Below are 16,646 nucleotides of genomic sequence, written 5' to 3'. Positions count from 1 at the left end.
GTCGATTGAGGTCCCAAATAAAAACCTACAAACAAACAAACATATTTTCGTATCGATTCTATAATTATATTTTTGTTATACTTGTTCAATAATTTACTCACTTATTAGCCGCGAGTTGACACGACTTAGCTGTATAACTATATATAATCCGAGTTTGAATCACAACATTAGTCTTTGTTTAGATGCAATCGAGATTTCGCTGTCATATCACACGGTACGTTTGAAGGGAGTGTGTACTTCAGTCCTAGCGTGTACTGGATTACAAGAAAACCGAAACAAAAGAACTTCGTAAACTTCACAAATACACCCATAAATCAAAACTGATTTTTAACAATTACCAATAAATTATTTAAGAGCCTGAAACTTACAAAATACTTCCGATAAATCGTATCGTATTCTCTAAATTTGAGTTACTCTGACCACGGTGCAGTAGAACAGTTGTTCAAATTAAGTCCTCAGACGTTGGCAAAGCCGCGCTAGATTACATTATCGTGGCAGTTTTAGCTGTTTATTCCTTTTGTTTTATTTTAATGGGACTCTTAAATATATTCAACAAAGATTGTTACGCGATTTCTGTGATAGAATATTTCCTACCGTCGATTGGTAACTCCTAATGTTAAGTAGTGAGCAGGACGGAGATGCATATCACCATTAAGTATCCTAACCTATTAATCGGAACTCCTTAAACAGGATTATAGTACAAATTCTTGATACCTTTGATATTTTGTGTACATAAACAAATAAGAGCATTTTTTTTTTATAATATTAATTTAACAACAAATTTTCAAGCCCAATGATTAAAGTTTACATTTTATTTTAATTACTTGTTGTTGGGCGTGTTTCTCAATGGTTGTAGGATGTCTTGACAGTACCACCACCCTGCCTATATCTGCCGTGAAACACTAACGCGTTTCGGTTCTAAGTGTCTCAGCAGCCGTTGGAACATAAAACTAAGACTTAGACATCATGTCTCAAGGTGGATGATGCCAAAATTGTTATTGATGTCCGGCTATCACTTAACACCAAAAGGGCCATGAGCTCAGCAACCCATCAATGTATTTAAAAAAAAGCAACAAATTTTTTATTTTTTATTTTTTTACTTTCTTGATATGATTTTATGATAAGACTTTTCTATTTAAAAGGTGGAACAGTCTTTATGGATTGAGGAGGCTTTTCATCGTCTCTATTTATAAAATATACATTAAAGACATCCACCACTCATATGAGATTTGAAAATGATATCTCAAAAGTTATTTTATCACGGCTACCCTCAAAACTGGACTTTTGACTGCTTCAGGACAATAGCGGGCAAGGCAGGCTAACAATGTCTACCAAGATCCTTTTCGCATAGACTCAGACTACTTAGTCAAGCTACTTAGCTTGTGTGCATTCTAATAAATAATGTGAATATATATAAAAAAATTACTCCTTTCCTAAGTAAACCCAAAAAAAGATATCCAGTTCCAGTTTTAAGAGTGGGGGTAGCAGTTACGTTCAAATCAAATTTTGATCTCATGTCTCAAGTCAGGCAGAGGTATAAAAATCGTGTAGGATCTATATCCTAAATAGCAATATTAAAATTAGGTTTTTCTATAACAAAAATCTGTTCGAAATTCGCGATTTAGCATTCCGCACGTATTCACTGCTTAATGAGAACGAACTTTAATAACCGTTATGGTAATAGCAATGTAGTATTCCCGATAGGAATGTGCTACTGGACGATCACGTTTCCCATTAGCCAGCACGTAATTAACTGCGCTGGCAGGAATAGATGGACAAACATGCTCCATGTTTTAAGTCACGTTAAACTGGTTCGCGGGCGTACTAATGAGGGGATGTGGCAGTTTAAGTAAACCTCGATTTCTGCTTAAACATTCAACCTTTATATCTTGGTTCTTATTTAAGTAACGGCTATGTATATTTTTTTAAATATATTGCTTCAGTGTTCAATAAAGCATTTTGATATCTATACTCTACTATTAATCTTTTGATGCCAAAGCATTTTAGATTATTATAATACCACTAGCGGCCCGCTCCGGCTCCGCTCGGGTCTTTAACAAAAATTTCAACGATGTTTTACGTTGTTTTATTTTTTTAAATAAATAAACTCTTGTTGCGGCATAGCTATAATAGTTAGAAATAATATGCTGTCGTGACACTTTTTGCAAATAATAATGTGTTCTACAAAGTCGTATATTATTTTATTCCATCATCAATAGTTTTCGCAGGGCACGCGATGTAAAGAATATTTTAGCTAATTTTTTTACACCTTGGGTTACATTGTTGGAGTTTTAGTAAGGATCCCTAATTTTTTTCAAAAAAGATTATAATAGCCTATGTCACTCGGGAATAGTGTTGCTTCTAAAAAGTGAAAAAATAAATAAATTCGGTTCATTAGTTTCGAAGCTTATTCAATACAAACAAACAAACCTTTCCTCTTTGTAATATTTATAATATAGGTATAATACTATAACAGGAATGGCTGATAAAACCAGTCAAATAAAATGCCGTATTTGGTTATGTACATATTCTGCACCATGCGCATATCGATCCAAAAAGCTTATAACAACCTTGTCCAAAGTCTTCGTACGTCGTTGGAAACGGTCACAGAGATAGTGTAGATAGCGAGACAAGAACAAACTTATCTCGTTAGTCAGTAATCAACGTGCTGACCCTGACTTCAGCTATATATTTTGTCCCTTGAAATAACAGGGAATATGAATCGGTTCTGTGAGGCAACGTATCGAATACTCGATGCTGTTTTTTTAATTACTGGTTGAGCCCTCGCCGTTAGGTGCCATCCTATCTATTAGTCTATTTCTGCAGTATAGCGGTAATGCGTTTCGTTTTAAAGGGTGAGGCAACCGTAAAGTTTTGAAGTCGTCGTGGCCTTAAGGATAAGACGTCCGGTGCATTCGTTGTTGCGATGCACCGGTGTTCGAATCCCGCGGGCGGGTACCAATTTTTCGAATGAAATACGTACTTAACAAATGTTCACGATTGACTTCCACGGTGAAGGAATAACATCGTGTAATAAAAATCAAACCCGTAAAATTATAATTTGCGTAACCACTGGTGGTAGGACCTATTGTGAGTCCGCACAGGTAGGTACCACCGCCCTGCCTATTTCTGCCGTGAAGCAGTAATGCGTTTCGGTTTGAAGGGTGGGGTAGCCGTTATAACTATACTGAGACCTTAGAACTTATATCTCAAGGTGGGTGGCGCATTTACATTGTAGATGTCTATGGGCTCCAGTAACCACTTAACACCAGGTGGGCTGTGAGCTCGTCCACCCATCTAAGCAATAAAAAAAAAAAAAAAAAATTGAGATTTAGAATTCACTTCTCAAGGTAGGTACTGGTGGTAGGACCTCTTGTGACTCCGCGCGGGTAGGTACCACTACCCTGCCTATTTCTGCCGTGAAGCAGTAATGCATTTCGGTTTGAAGGGTGGAGCAGCCGTTGTAACTATACTTGAGACCTTAGAGCTTATATCTCAAGGTGGGTGGCGCATTTACGTCGTAGATGTCTATGGGCTCCAGTAACCACTTAACACCAGGTGGGCTGTGAGCTCGTGCACCCATCTAAGCCATAAAAAAAAAAGGTGGCGGCATTTACGTTGTTGATAGACTTATGTCTATAGACACAAGATGGACAACCAGCTTGTCCCGACACATCAATAATTAAAAACAGAAAGTTTTTTTTAGCTCACGGTATATTGTCGATGTTGCCTCACTTTACGCGAGAAGAATGGGTATCAGTATTCTCTGAGTATTACATCAGCACAGTGTGATATTGAAGCAATAATTACTCGTGATAGGGGGGTGTTTTGAGAACAGTTCAAGGCTCCCATAGTTTCAGATTGATCTTGAGCTCGTCATAACTAATGTATGGAGACTTCAGCTGCACAATCCCAGTGATAGTCGATGCTTTTAAGAAAATATACTGGTTTACGAATATATTAACGAAATTACCAATTTCTAATGTTATCACCTAAATATATCCCAAGTTTTTGGAAAAGTACAATTTGGATTTTCGAAAGTCTTCCTATCATGGAAAAGAGCTTTGCAGTCGTTTGTAGTGTCAGCTATTTGTGACTGGGAAAACTGTTTCAATGGAAACTTTTTAGTATGCTACGCGTGTCACGTTATGAAAAGCGTTCATTGGAAAAGTCTGTTGATATTTTCAAATCCGCAAAAAGCTAGCTAATTGGTTAACTAGCTAATTCTAATAATAGTTCTAATAATAGAGTTCATAAAAATTAGGCAAAATAACTTATGCTAACTGGAAGGTGGAACTCCTTAGAACAAATGGCAAAACCGAAAAATCGTTAAGTGAGATCTGTGCACGACCATGTAGCCACAAAATGTGGATTGAAGCAAATAAGTAAGTTCCTACTCAGCACTTTTCCTATTCAATTTCGTTGGCAAATAACACACAATGAACATTTTAGTTACTTAGCAAAGGAGAAATGTGCAATTCATCATACATAACAATATGTTAATAAGATTGTATTAAAAAATATTAAAAATATTTATTTCTTTGAATATTTGAGAAATCATTAAATCAATACTCAATTGTTGTCTAATCGTCACAAAGACAACAAAGAAGATACCTTACTACATAATTAAAACCCTCGTCTCCCGTTCTTTACTAATTAAACTGTCTATTTGATACGTTTGAATTCAATAAAAATGATGAGCATGAGATGAAATCGTAAGAGTATTTTTAATTATATTTACGACTCGCGAAATCTGAAACTATTACTAGTGTAAGGTTTGTTGTAAAATTATTAAATTAAATTTAACATATTAAAGTTAAGGCCATTTTCGGATTGCCAAATAGCAACACTGTTGGCAGGAGCAATGTCAGTAGTGGGAATGTGACATAATAAAAAAGGCGGTAGTCTGAAAAAAACTATGTACACAGAAAGCAGTGTATTAAGTAGTGAACAGATATCTAAAGATTGTTTAAGTGGAGTTACAAATAAAGTAATACAGAATTAAGTGAACTATTGCAATCTTTGTATTATTTCCTGACTTTTGGAAGCGGAGTCTTACACTAGGCCAGTGATTCTCAACCTTTTTTTGTTGCGGCACATATTTAACGATTTCAAAATTTGGTGGCACAAAAAAAAAGATAAAAATTATTTACTTACTACAACACACTGCATAAATAGTTTATCGAAAAATTTTAATATACGAAATAAACTAAAATATACTATATTTTTTTTTTGTGGATTTAAATATATATTCATGTTTAAAATATTTTTCTTTTAAAATGATATAATTTAATAATATTAACATTATTATATATTTGCAAAATTTGGCGGTACACTTTTGAAATTTGGCGGCACACAAAAGTGCCGCGGAACAGTGGTTGAGAATCACTAGGCAAATGAAACTGCATTTTTAATTATAACTATACTGTGTTTGCTGACTCCGTAGACATCACGATGCGAATGTTAATATCCACTTTGAGAGATGAGGTCATAATATAAATTTTATTACGAAACGGCTTTGCTTGTAGCAGGAATTAGCGGAGTGTTGGAAGTTAGACATTTAATTTCAGATAGTTCAACAGAAATAGAAATTCCGACTAAAATTAGACTAGCTCTTTTTCTTCTCAACGTACAATAAAATCTGTTATTGCAAACAACACTGCATTAGCCATGTGGTATAGTTCTGGTAATATAAAATTAAATCGTAAAAGCGTTCGAAAAGAACGGTCAATGTAACTATCAGCTTGCGCGAGGTCAATCTTCTTCTTCTTCCAGTGCCTCTTCAATCCTGAAGATTGGCCGTTAGCTTCCTGTATTCATTTCTGTCAGCAGCCAGCCGGATCAGCTGTTCGACGGAGGCAATACCGGTCCACTCCCGGATATTCCGGAGCCATGACTTTTTTCTTCGCCCAGCACGTCTCTTTCGCGAGGTCAATGCTCCCGTGTGATTTTCACTGTCTACATTTTGTTGATTACCGTGTAACAAAAATATAACTTTTGAGAAGTATTTTACGACTATAACCTCTCTGTCTATTTATCAGAAGCATAAATGCCATTCTACCTGCATAAGTAATAAAGTAAATCATTAAATTCTACGGGTTTGGTTTTTACTACACAATTTTATTCTTTCGTCGTAAAAGTTATTCGCGAGCACGCGGGTACATATTAACTCAGATTCTAGTTAGAGCGTGGTCACATCACTCGATATATTATCTACACCGAGTCATTGATTTTGTTTTAAACATATAATGTTATTCGATGACATTCCAATAATTAAAGATCGCCGGCAATTATACAAACCGGAATCATAGCAAATTATGAGCTCTGCCCAATGTCTTCTTGGCAGTCTTCCATAGTCCTTACTAATAACTCAATTGATCCTAAAATTGATTCTAATAACAGGCCGAACAAAATTACAACATATTGTGATCCTTGTGAAGTCGTGGCCTAAAAAACAAGACGTACGGTGCATTCGTATCCTATGTACCGGTGTTCGAATCCCGCAGGCGGGTACAAATTTTCGTAAAGAAATTTGTACTTGTATTAAAACATGTGTACTAAAATATTTGTTCACGAAGAATAAAGGAATCATCGTGTAATATAAATCATCACCTGAAAAAAATACTTTTGCTGGCGTTAGGGCGTGTTGTGAGTCCGCACGGGTAGGTACCACCACCCTGCCTATTTCTGCCGTGAAGCAGTAATGCGTTTCAGTTAGAAGGGTGGGCAGCCGTTATACTATACCTTAAAAATCATGTCTCAAGGTGGGAGGCGGCCTTTACGTTGTTAATATCGACGGACTCCGGTGATCACATAGCACCAGCTGAGCCGTGATTTCGTCCTAATCTAAGCAATAAATAAATAAATCTGTGTCAGGAAATAATGCCGAAAATTTAATTATTGTATTGTCATCGGTTCTTAATCGGTGTCATTAGTTTTTCACGTTAATCAACGACTTGGATTTGGTGTAAATTACATCGAAAGATTTCGTTACATAGATACATTGACTTCCACGGTGAAGGAATAACATTGTGTAATAAAAATCAAACCCGCAAAATTATAATTTGCGTAATCACTGGTGGTAGGACCTCTTGGGAGTCCGCACGGGTAGATACCACCACCCCGCCTATTTCCGCCGTGAAGCAGTAATGCGTTTCGGTTCGAAGGGTGGGGTAGCCGTTGTAACTATATTGAGACCTTAGAACTTATATCTCGAGGTGGGTGGCGCGTTTACGTTGTAGATGTCTATGGGCTCCAGTGACCACTTAACACCAGGTGGGCTGTGAACTCGTCCACCCATTTAAGCAATAAAAAAAAAAAAAATACAGGTCAAGATAACAAAAACGCGTCAATAAATAATAATACATCTGAAAGTTATTTGTCAATCGATTGGACAAACAATCAACAAAGCTTGCGTAATGTGGTCGATAAGAAAATTCATTTGCAAACAGACTTGTAAACAAACCACGTTTTCGCGGAGATAATAATTATTGACATACTATACTCCAGTTATGTTCAGATCATGTTTATTTACGTTCATCGTTATTATGAAGGACATTTTTGTTATATTTACAGGTATTCCCTTCTGAATTCTTCCTTTCCTTACGGGTATTTGATGTATAAATTGTTATTAAGCGGGTGAATTTGGATTTTCCGCTCCATGTAAACTTCAATAAATTAGAATAAAAATCTTCTCAAACTAATTATCCCGCTATCATGAATATTAGGGGTGAGCATTAGGAAAAATTCTGAGTTAAGGAAGTAATTGAGAAGAAGAGTAATAGTGAATAATAATAAATTTAATAGTAAATTTAATAACGGTAGCTGTTGGTAGTATCACACGAGTCGTATTACTAATGAATCCAAAATTATCCAAACTTGTAATTAATTAAAAACCCCTGAAAATTTCGGACTATTTACGGTTTTTTTTAAAACTCATACAAAAAAGTGAAAAAGTAAGATTCATAATTGTTAAACTTGAATTTAATTTGAATGCTGTTACAAAACGAAAGAGAATGAGTTAGATAGCTTAAGACGAACGAATTTAGTCTCTAAAATTGAGCAGCCGTGTTTCCAATCAACAGATGGTTATTACCATCCTGCCTATCTCTGCTATGAAGCATTCGTCAATTTTGGTTGTAATAAAATAAATAATAGTTTAAAAAACTAACAAAATACGCTTTTATAGCAAATCCAACTAAAAAATAGAAAATAAATAAAATAGAAAATTTTAATAAATTTTAATTAAAAATAGTGTAAGAAAAAATATTTTATTGTAAAAAAGCGTGGGGTGCTTTTTAGGATGTTATCAAAATAACCCTTCTACTCATATCTGTTCATAAAGTACTTATAACTACTGATACCATGCGCCCCACGCTTTTTTTACAATAAAATCATTTTTTCTTAAACTTTTTTTAATTCAAATTTATTCAAATTTATTTTCAATTTTTTAGTTGTGTTTAAATTTTAAAAATTTTAAATATTGAATTGTCATCGGTCTTTAATAAGTATACCAAATTTCGGGTTAATCCGACGTTTTGAAGGGGGTCAAAATCATGTTCAAAGATTCCGTTACATACATACGTCTGAAGCTAATAAAAACGTATTAAAAACAATTGAAACCGCAACTTCACGTCTTAAGAAGAACATCGGCAATCAATTCGTAGTACTCATCTCTCATAACCACTTATCATATTGATACGCCATTGCTGATGAAACGAATGGCATAAAACGCCATAAGAGCCGTCTTCTTTCAGGCCAATAAAAACGGGACACCTGAAACAATTCCTTCACCTTTCCGGCAATAAATATGTGGTGTTCTCCATTACTTCCCCGGAGACTTATCAAAATGAACGCGCGCAATAAAACCGAAAGGGGTAAGGTTAACGCAAATTGACATCATTACGCTCTCGTATCAACAAGAAATGTTTCCTGGACGTTTCTTTCTTCATGGAAAAAGAACATAATAGTGCACGTCTAAGCGTGTGAGTCTTTAGAAGCCAGATTACCAGGCGAGCGGTTTTTTTGTATGGATACATAGGTATATTTTACTGGTGGTAGGACTTGGTTTCTTTACATCAACTTGATTTCGATTCCAACAGTTTATTTACTTATACGGTGACGATGACGTATTTTTCTTCCGATAAGGCTTAAAAATTGTCCTTCTCGGTGGACAGCAGCTTGGCCATATCGTTGACATTGTCAGGGTCCGCGGATGACGATTGAAAATAAATGCAGGAAGAACAAGGCATAAAACTGAACTTTATAGACTACTTTATACCATCTTCTATCTAAAGTAATTTAAAGTACTACAATGATAGGTACTTTATCTATGTGAATAAAAATAAACGTGTGTTTGTGTATTTGTTCCATATAGGTTACTAAACAATTCAATCTATTGTGAGGATCCATGGTACAGTTATTTTTATTTTTGGTTTATTTTTGCTTCACACCGTTTTCCACAAATTGATGTAATTTTTATGATTTAGCAAAATTAACTTAGCTTGGCTCTGCCCCTAGTATTGCTGAAGTCCATGGGCGACGGTAACCACTCACCATCAGGTGGGCCCTATGCTTCTATGCCTACAAGAGCAATAAAAAAAATACAATGAAGGGCTGTTGTGTTTCAATAGTAAACAATAAATCACTACCCTGTTCTGATGATACCACAGTCCATTATCATCGTAAAGGGGAATGTCCATTTCAGGCTCAAAGCGGACAATAGATTAGAGAAAAAATACTTAGTGCACTAATTTTGTCATAAATAAATATGCATTTACTTTCTTCCAAATGAGCGCCACTACAGTTTACAATAAGTAGTTTAAAAAAAGTAACTCTATTGAAAAAACAAGGTTTTTGATTTGTGCGGGAAAAATTGCCAGCATCAAAACCCTTTTACGTATTCAGTAAACATTTTAAGTATTTAAATAAAACATAAAATATAAATAAAACATTTTAAGTATTATCATCAATCAATCGATTTTAATCGATTATAAGCACATAAAATACCATCAAAGACATACCCATTGGACTTTAACTTCTAACCATACTTGAGACCTTAAAACTTATATCTCAAGGTGGGTGGCGCATTTACGTTGTAGATGTCTGTGGGCTCCAGCAACCACTTAACACCAAGTTGGCTGTGAGCTCGTTCACCCATCTAAGCAATAAAAAAAACTTTACTAGTAGGTATTGTTATTTAAATATGTACAACTAAAACAAAAAAATAAAAAATAATGTGCACTCGTAAAAAAATAAAGGTTAAGAAAAATAAATCGATTATATCGGTTATTTAAAAAAATAATCGATATATGAATTTAATGTAATTATTTTTCGTTATACTGACAACACTGAATTTAATCTGACTGATAGCCACTTCGCTTGCTGCTTGTGCTTACGTTTAAAATGAATGTTTTGATTTTTCTTCGATTTATTTTACTGGCTTTGTTTTATGGATTTTATCCTCCCTTCAACAACGACTTTGGCTCAGGAGTCACAGCTACATTCGATTATGGATAGCGACGTTTCATACTACGACTGAAAACCATTGTGTGAATTGTGGTTTTAATCTGACCGAGATTCAAAACCGTATGTATGTAACCCCTCCTCGGTGTTTCCCGAGCGCTATGACATGTCCTTCTTCAAACGAGGCTTGTGGAGAGTATTAAGCGGTAGGCAGCGGCTTGGCTCTGCCCCTGGCATTGCTGAAGTCCATGGGCGACGGTAACCACTCACCATCAGGTGGGCCGTATGCCTACTTACTAATTGTGTATGAGTATGAAAAATTATAGTATTATAGTATAAATATTTAAAGAAGCATGTGTGTTTTTCTATACCCTATTAACTACAATTGAATAAAAATACATTAGGTACATCTCTCTTATCATTAATCATTAATAAATTTCGCGTTTCTAATATCTTAAAGAAGGTCTGTATCAAGAGCGTCCCCGTAACACAAATCTACACCATTTGTCCTCACTATTCTGCTGATTTCACAAACGCAAACAACAACCGGAAACACCAAAAATGACTTTTAACCCTTTGACATAGATGTCAAATATGACGCAGTTCAGACTTTGTGGAACATGGCAGTAGCGTTTGACGTAGCACCTTTGATTAGTGAGTGCACGAGTCGATTGTCGACTATCGATTAGAGCACAGCTGATTATTAACGACAAACGCGTTCGTGCGTTGAGATTCCTTCGACTTGACTTGATTTGGCTTGGCTTTGACTATAACGAATTAGTCGAACCATGTTAAGTCATTTAGATTAATTAATTAATTTAGATACTCATCGTAAGGCTTAGATGTGGATAAACAAAAAATTTAAAATGTTAATTAAGTGTATGGTATTTTTTTAAATAAGTATTTACATAATATACGGTTTTACTCATTACGAAATGTTCTGATGGGGTATTTTAAATATTTATGCGGACGGATACCATTGTTTAGTATGATATCATATGATACTGTGAACTCATAATCCATCATATTATTATAGTCTTAAGTTATTAGATCACATAGATACCGCCACCCGAGGAGTACTGAGAGCTTATGGACTGCATATCCATCAAATCGCAACTTTTTTTAAATCAAATTCGTTAGTACTCTGTTACTATTGCTGCTAATATTGACACGATAACCAACTGCCTCTCACCCTCATTATTTGAAGTTACGATTTACATGACAATCAAATAGCATCCTACTTAATTTTGCCGAGGAAGTCAAAATCAAAATCATGCGTGCTTGTTTTTATAATAGGACAAGTCCTATGCAACATGTAATGTCTCAATCTAATTGCAATCCTATTATGATGTCTATTGACTTCGGTTCGAATAACAAGGGGATGCGAGGTTTTACTACAGGTTAATATAGTGGCTCACTGGCGAGCTCACGGCCCACCTGGTGTTAAGTGGTTACCGCAGCCCATAGACATCTACAACGTAAATGCCACCACCTCCCTTGAGATATAAGTCTCAGTATAGCTACAACGGCTGCCCCACCCTTTAAACCGAAACGCAACACTGCTTCACGGCAGTAATAGGCAGGGTGGTGGTACCTACCTCTCATAATCATAACAGGTCCTACCACCAGGACTGCGTGAATGATACGATAGGAGGGTCTGAGTACATAGATGACTTATGATCTTCAGAGGACATGTTACGCCAACTATACATGGTAAAATAAATGCAAGGTGAAGAAGAAAACTATACCATAATATTTTATAATATTAGATTAATATTGTAATAATAAAAACTATCGATACATAAGGCCTTCCCCTCACTAGAGGAAGACTATGTTACGATTCGGTGCTCGGAATATCTTGATTGTACGCTCAAACACTCTGCCAAACATTTCTGTATACATTAATTTCCATTGAATCTGTTTGAATATACTAAGAAGCTTCAAATAGGTCGGCCAAATATAGTTGAAATTCAATTTAGAAAATATTGATATGGTTCAATTTGATCGTCATCCGAAGCTGGTATAGCACGATCTTCCTGCTTATTTGCGTTGTGGAATGCAAACGCTTTATTTAATTTAAGCTCTAAACGGAGGAGGGATTTAAGGGTTGTAAGGCCCAAATTAAGTCATAGAAGTGCCGGAAGACCTATGGCACAGTAGACCGATGAAGTAGTCGGGATGGCCGAGCAAACATCGATGAGAATAGCTGGTGATCGCAGACCTAGCAGTGGGTACCAAAGGACTGAATATGTTGATGAAGGCCTAATATCCTATCATAATCTACCTTTAAGAAAAAAAATTATACTGCCCTACAAATTTTACGCTTATGCCTTTTTATTTGTTCTCGGGTATTGACGTCATTAGTCATTTAAAAAAAACTACCAGCTAAACTACCAGTTAATCAGAAAGGGCAACCAAATTAAAGAGCGTCTCGTTGCGAGGCAACCGTGCATGAAAACGGTATTGGGGTAATTTTAGATATTGAAACGAAAATTTCAAATTTTAATTCTCTATAATATTTTTTAGAAAAGGAATTATTATTGCCCTTGTAATGACATTGCGACCCATCTGAGGGTGAGTGGTTTCGTCGCTCAGAGACGTCAGCAATACCAGAGGCACACCAAATTGCTGCTCACCGATTTATTTAAGATTTCCTGTAGCGGCTTGGTTTTTCGTACTTTTGGTATTTAGTACGTATTACATGGTGACGGTAGTAGCCCACTATCGGTAGGGCCGCAATTGCTCTTGTCTCTTAACGAAAAAAAAAAAAAAGTTGATGCGTTCTAAATTACAAAAAATACGGTACATTAACATATAATAGTAATAGGCAAAGACGAAATAGTTCCTAGAATAGAACCTTTCACCTTAGAAAAAAATTCAAAAATATTGGAAATCAATGTTTCCAAAAAAAATGGCAATAACAATAAAATTAGTTTTGGATGCCGGAAATTTGATAAACTAGAACAGAATTCCGACTACTGGGTCAATATTAATTCATATTCATTCGATAGGTACTAGAAGTTCGATCTCATGCTTTTGTGTTGATATACCATTAGTTGAAAATATAATAATGAACAGTTTTGTTCGCGCGACAGCGCGACGTTCATAAATGTTCGGCTCAACTCGGGTGCCGTCGCCCGTACGCACCCCGCACCTCTCAGAACAGTGCGGTACATGACGGCACGCGGAGATACGCTCGTTCGATATTGAGTAAATGGTGCGCACGCGCCCTTCGTTATATACTAAGTAAAAGGTTGAGTGTGAACCGGTGAAAGGGTGTATGTGCCACCCATCGCAGAGGAACACCACTACGACCGTGATAGTGCCAGCATCAGCCTCCAAGTAAGTCCCGTTTTCCTACCTACCCTTTCGTATCCGCTCATTCTCCGCAGAGTTCATATGCTCCCTTTCAGCTCATCCGCTCACGTTTAAGGTGACGCTCACCTGCGTCACCATTTTATGGTCCTTCGAGCTTTGAACCCTAAATCCTCTGGATACAATCCATTGCCCTCCATAGACCCACCCAAATTTTTAAAGACAAACGGATCAAAAAAAAAAAAGAAATTGGCCCTTTTGTAGGTTTCAATCGGTTATAATCAGCCCATTATTTAACTCTAAAACTTATTTACTATAATAATATCTTCATTTCGTTGTTTATAATAATTACTAACACGGCAAAAGTATATAAATTGTCTGCCCATTATACAATCACTTCATTCCATTTTACCCACAACAATAAAAAGTTATTATTAAAAGTTAAAACGAAGAACGTAAACAAGTAGGAACTTATCGTCTCGGCTCATCGAATGAAAGTTATACCTATTTAAATATATTCCTAATATTAGACCTCATTAGTATATACATTAGTTTGATTTTTAAAAGTGTGGAACATTGATGATTTTTTTTCATTTGTTGTCAAAGCGTATCGTGATTTGTGTCATTTCATTATACTTTAACTTTTATTGTAATTACATACTTGTAGGTACTTACAATTCCTACGATATTTAGGTGCTTGCGCGCCACAGTACAGTTCACAACAGTAAATCAACTGTAACTTTGATTTTTGCCATAGTTCGGTGTAGAACAGTAGGTCAAAAGGTTTTTGAAAAAAAAAATTGTTTTCATTTACATTATCATTACACAGGGTAGGTTCAGTATACAGGGTGCCCCATTTTGCCTTTTTATTATAATTTTTTTTTTTTTGAACACACTTTTTTTTCTTGTCTTTTTTTTCTCTTCATCTTTGTTTAGTTAAGTCCATATATTGTTATCAATGCCGTCGAAATCTCAGGCAGCTATTTTTCGAGAAGCATCAAAATTCATATCATTATTAAAGGAAATTGCCTTGTCCATACTGGCTGGGGACAGAATAAAATATGATATGGCCGATTTGTCTGCTCGCTTGCCTAGATTGGATACCAATAAATCTAAACTTGAAGATGTATATTGTGAGATCCTCGATGACGAGGACCTCTCAGAGGAGCAGGAAGAAAAGTACACAAAAAATTATGAGACCTCGATTGCTGACTACCATGATATCTTAGTAGCGTGGGAAAAAATAAACTCGAAGCCTGCTTCCTCACCCAGCTCTCAACCCTCAACTTCTAGTACGCTGACGACTGTTCTGCCTAAAATTGCCCTCCCCAAGTTCAGCTCAAAGGTCGAAGATTGGCCTTCATTTATTACAATTTTTAAAAGTCTCACGGATGATATGCTCACTCTCTCAGATTCTGTCAAACTCCATTATTTGTTTTCATGCCTATCGGGCGAAGCGCTTGGGATGGTGTCTCATCTCAAAATTACTAATGAGAATTTCTCCGTTGCCTTGGACATTTTAACCAGGCGCTACGAGAATCGCCGCGTGCTGATTGATAGGTTTGTGGACATCATAATGAGCCTCCCAAATATACATTCACGCTCTAATATCCGCACACTCTTTTTGACACCTTTGATTTCCGCGCAATCAGCCCTTAGTAATCTAGATCTGCCCATGAAAGACTGCGATTATATCTTTGTCTCAATAGTGGTGCGAAAACTCAAAGGTGAGCTCCGCACTCTCTTCGAGCGTAGACATGGGTCGCGTCAGTCTTTACCCACTTTAAAAAATTTAATCTCTTTTTTAGAAGAACACGCGCGCTGTAATGAGACCGAATGGTCTAATACAACATACTCCCAATACAATCAACCTTCTCAAAAGTCTGGTTTTTCTCGTAGGCAGTCTCCCACTTCTCAGCCCCTTCAAGTTTCACGACAAACACAATATCAACAGCGTCGACCCTTTACCCCAAATAATTCCCGCCCAGAGTATCTACCCCGAACTACTGCCCCACCATGGCAAATTAACTCAGCTCATCCTACTCAGCTCTCCCAAAATAATAACTTATATTGTCCATATTGCAATACAAAAGGGCACAAACTAATTACGTGTACTCGCTACAATGATCAGCCAATACAGGGTAGATGGGACTTTATTAGAGCCCGCGAGCGTTGTCAACGCTGTCTAGGACCGCACTATGAAAACGAGTGCAAAACCACGGGTGTGTGTAAGGAATGTGGAAGTGCTAATCATCACACCTCACTTCACCGCCATGGCGCATCGTCTCCAACACAGTCATCTGCACATCTCCTTCCCCTGAATTTACGGGAGCAGCCTAGGCAGCGCCCTACTCATTGTCCTCGGGCACGCTCGTCACATGCGACCTCGCATACGCCGAGCCCATCACACACACCACAAGTGGCAACACAGAGCACGGCAAGAGATGACGTGACGGCTCTGAAAGCAGAAAGAGACGCCCTCGCCAGAGCATTGGCGGCGGAAAGACAACGTGCGGCCACCGCGCCCTGGTTGTATAAAGAGGCAGATAGGCCAGTCTCACCCCAAGAGTATCAAACTCATGGTTCTTCGCTACATCAATCTCGATCACCACACCGGAGCAGATGACTATCTACCATCACCGAACACGACCAGGAAGAGAAATACGCTCAGCTCATGCACACCCATACAACACACACTCGTCCCACGGTATCAACACAAACCATAACTTCAGCACAACATGAAAACCACAACCCTAATACACCCATATTATTGCCTACTGTCACCTTAGAAATAGCAGATGTTCATGGTCAATTTCAAAGAGCACGAGCCCTATTGGATTGTGGCAGTATGGTAACATTAATTACTC

This window comes from Bombyx mori, chromosome 18, assembly GCF_030269925.1.
Source record: "Bombyx mori chromosome 18, ASM3026992v2".
Taxonomy (NCBI): domain Eukaryota; kingdom Metazoa; phylum Arthropoda; class Insecta; order Lepidoptera; family Bombycidae; genus Bombyx; species Bombyx mori.
The sequence above is the reverse complement of the archived record's forward strand: the minus strand, read 5'-3'. Positions refer to the sequence as shown.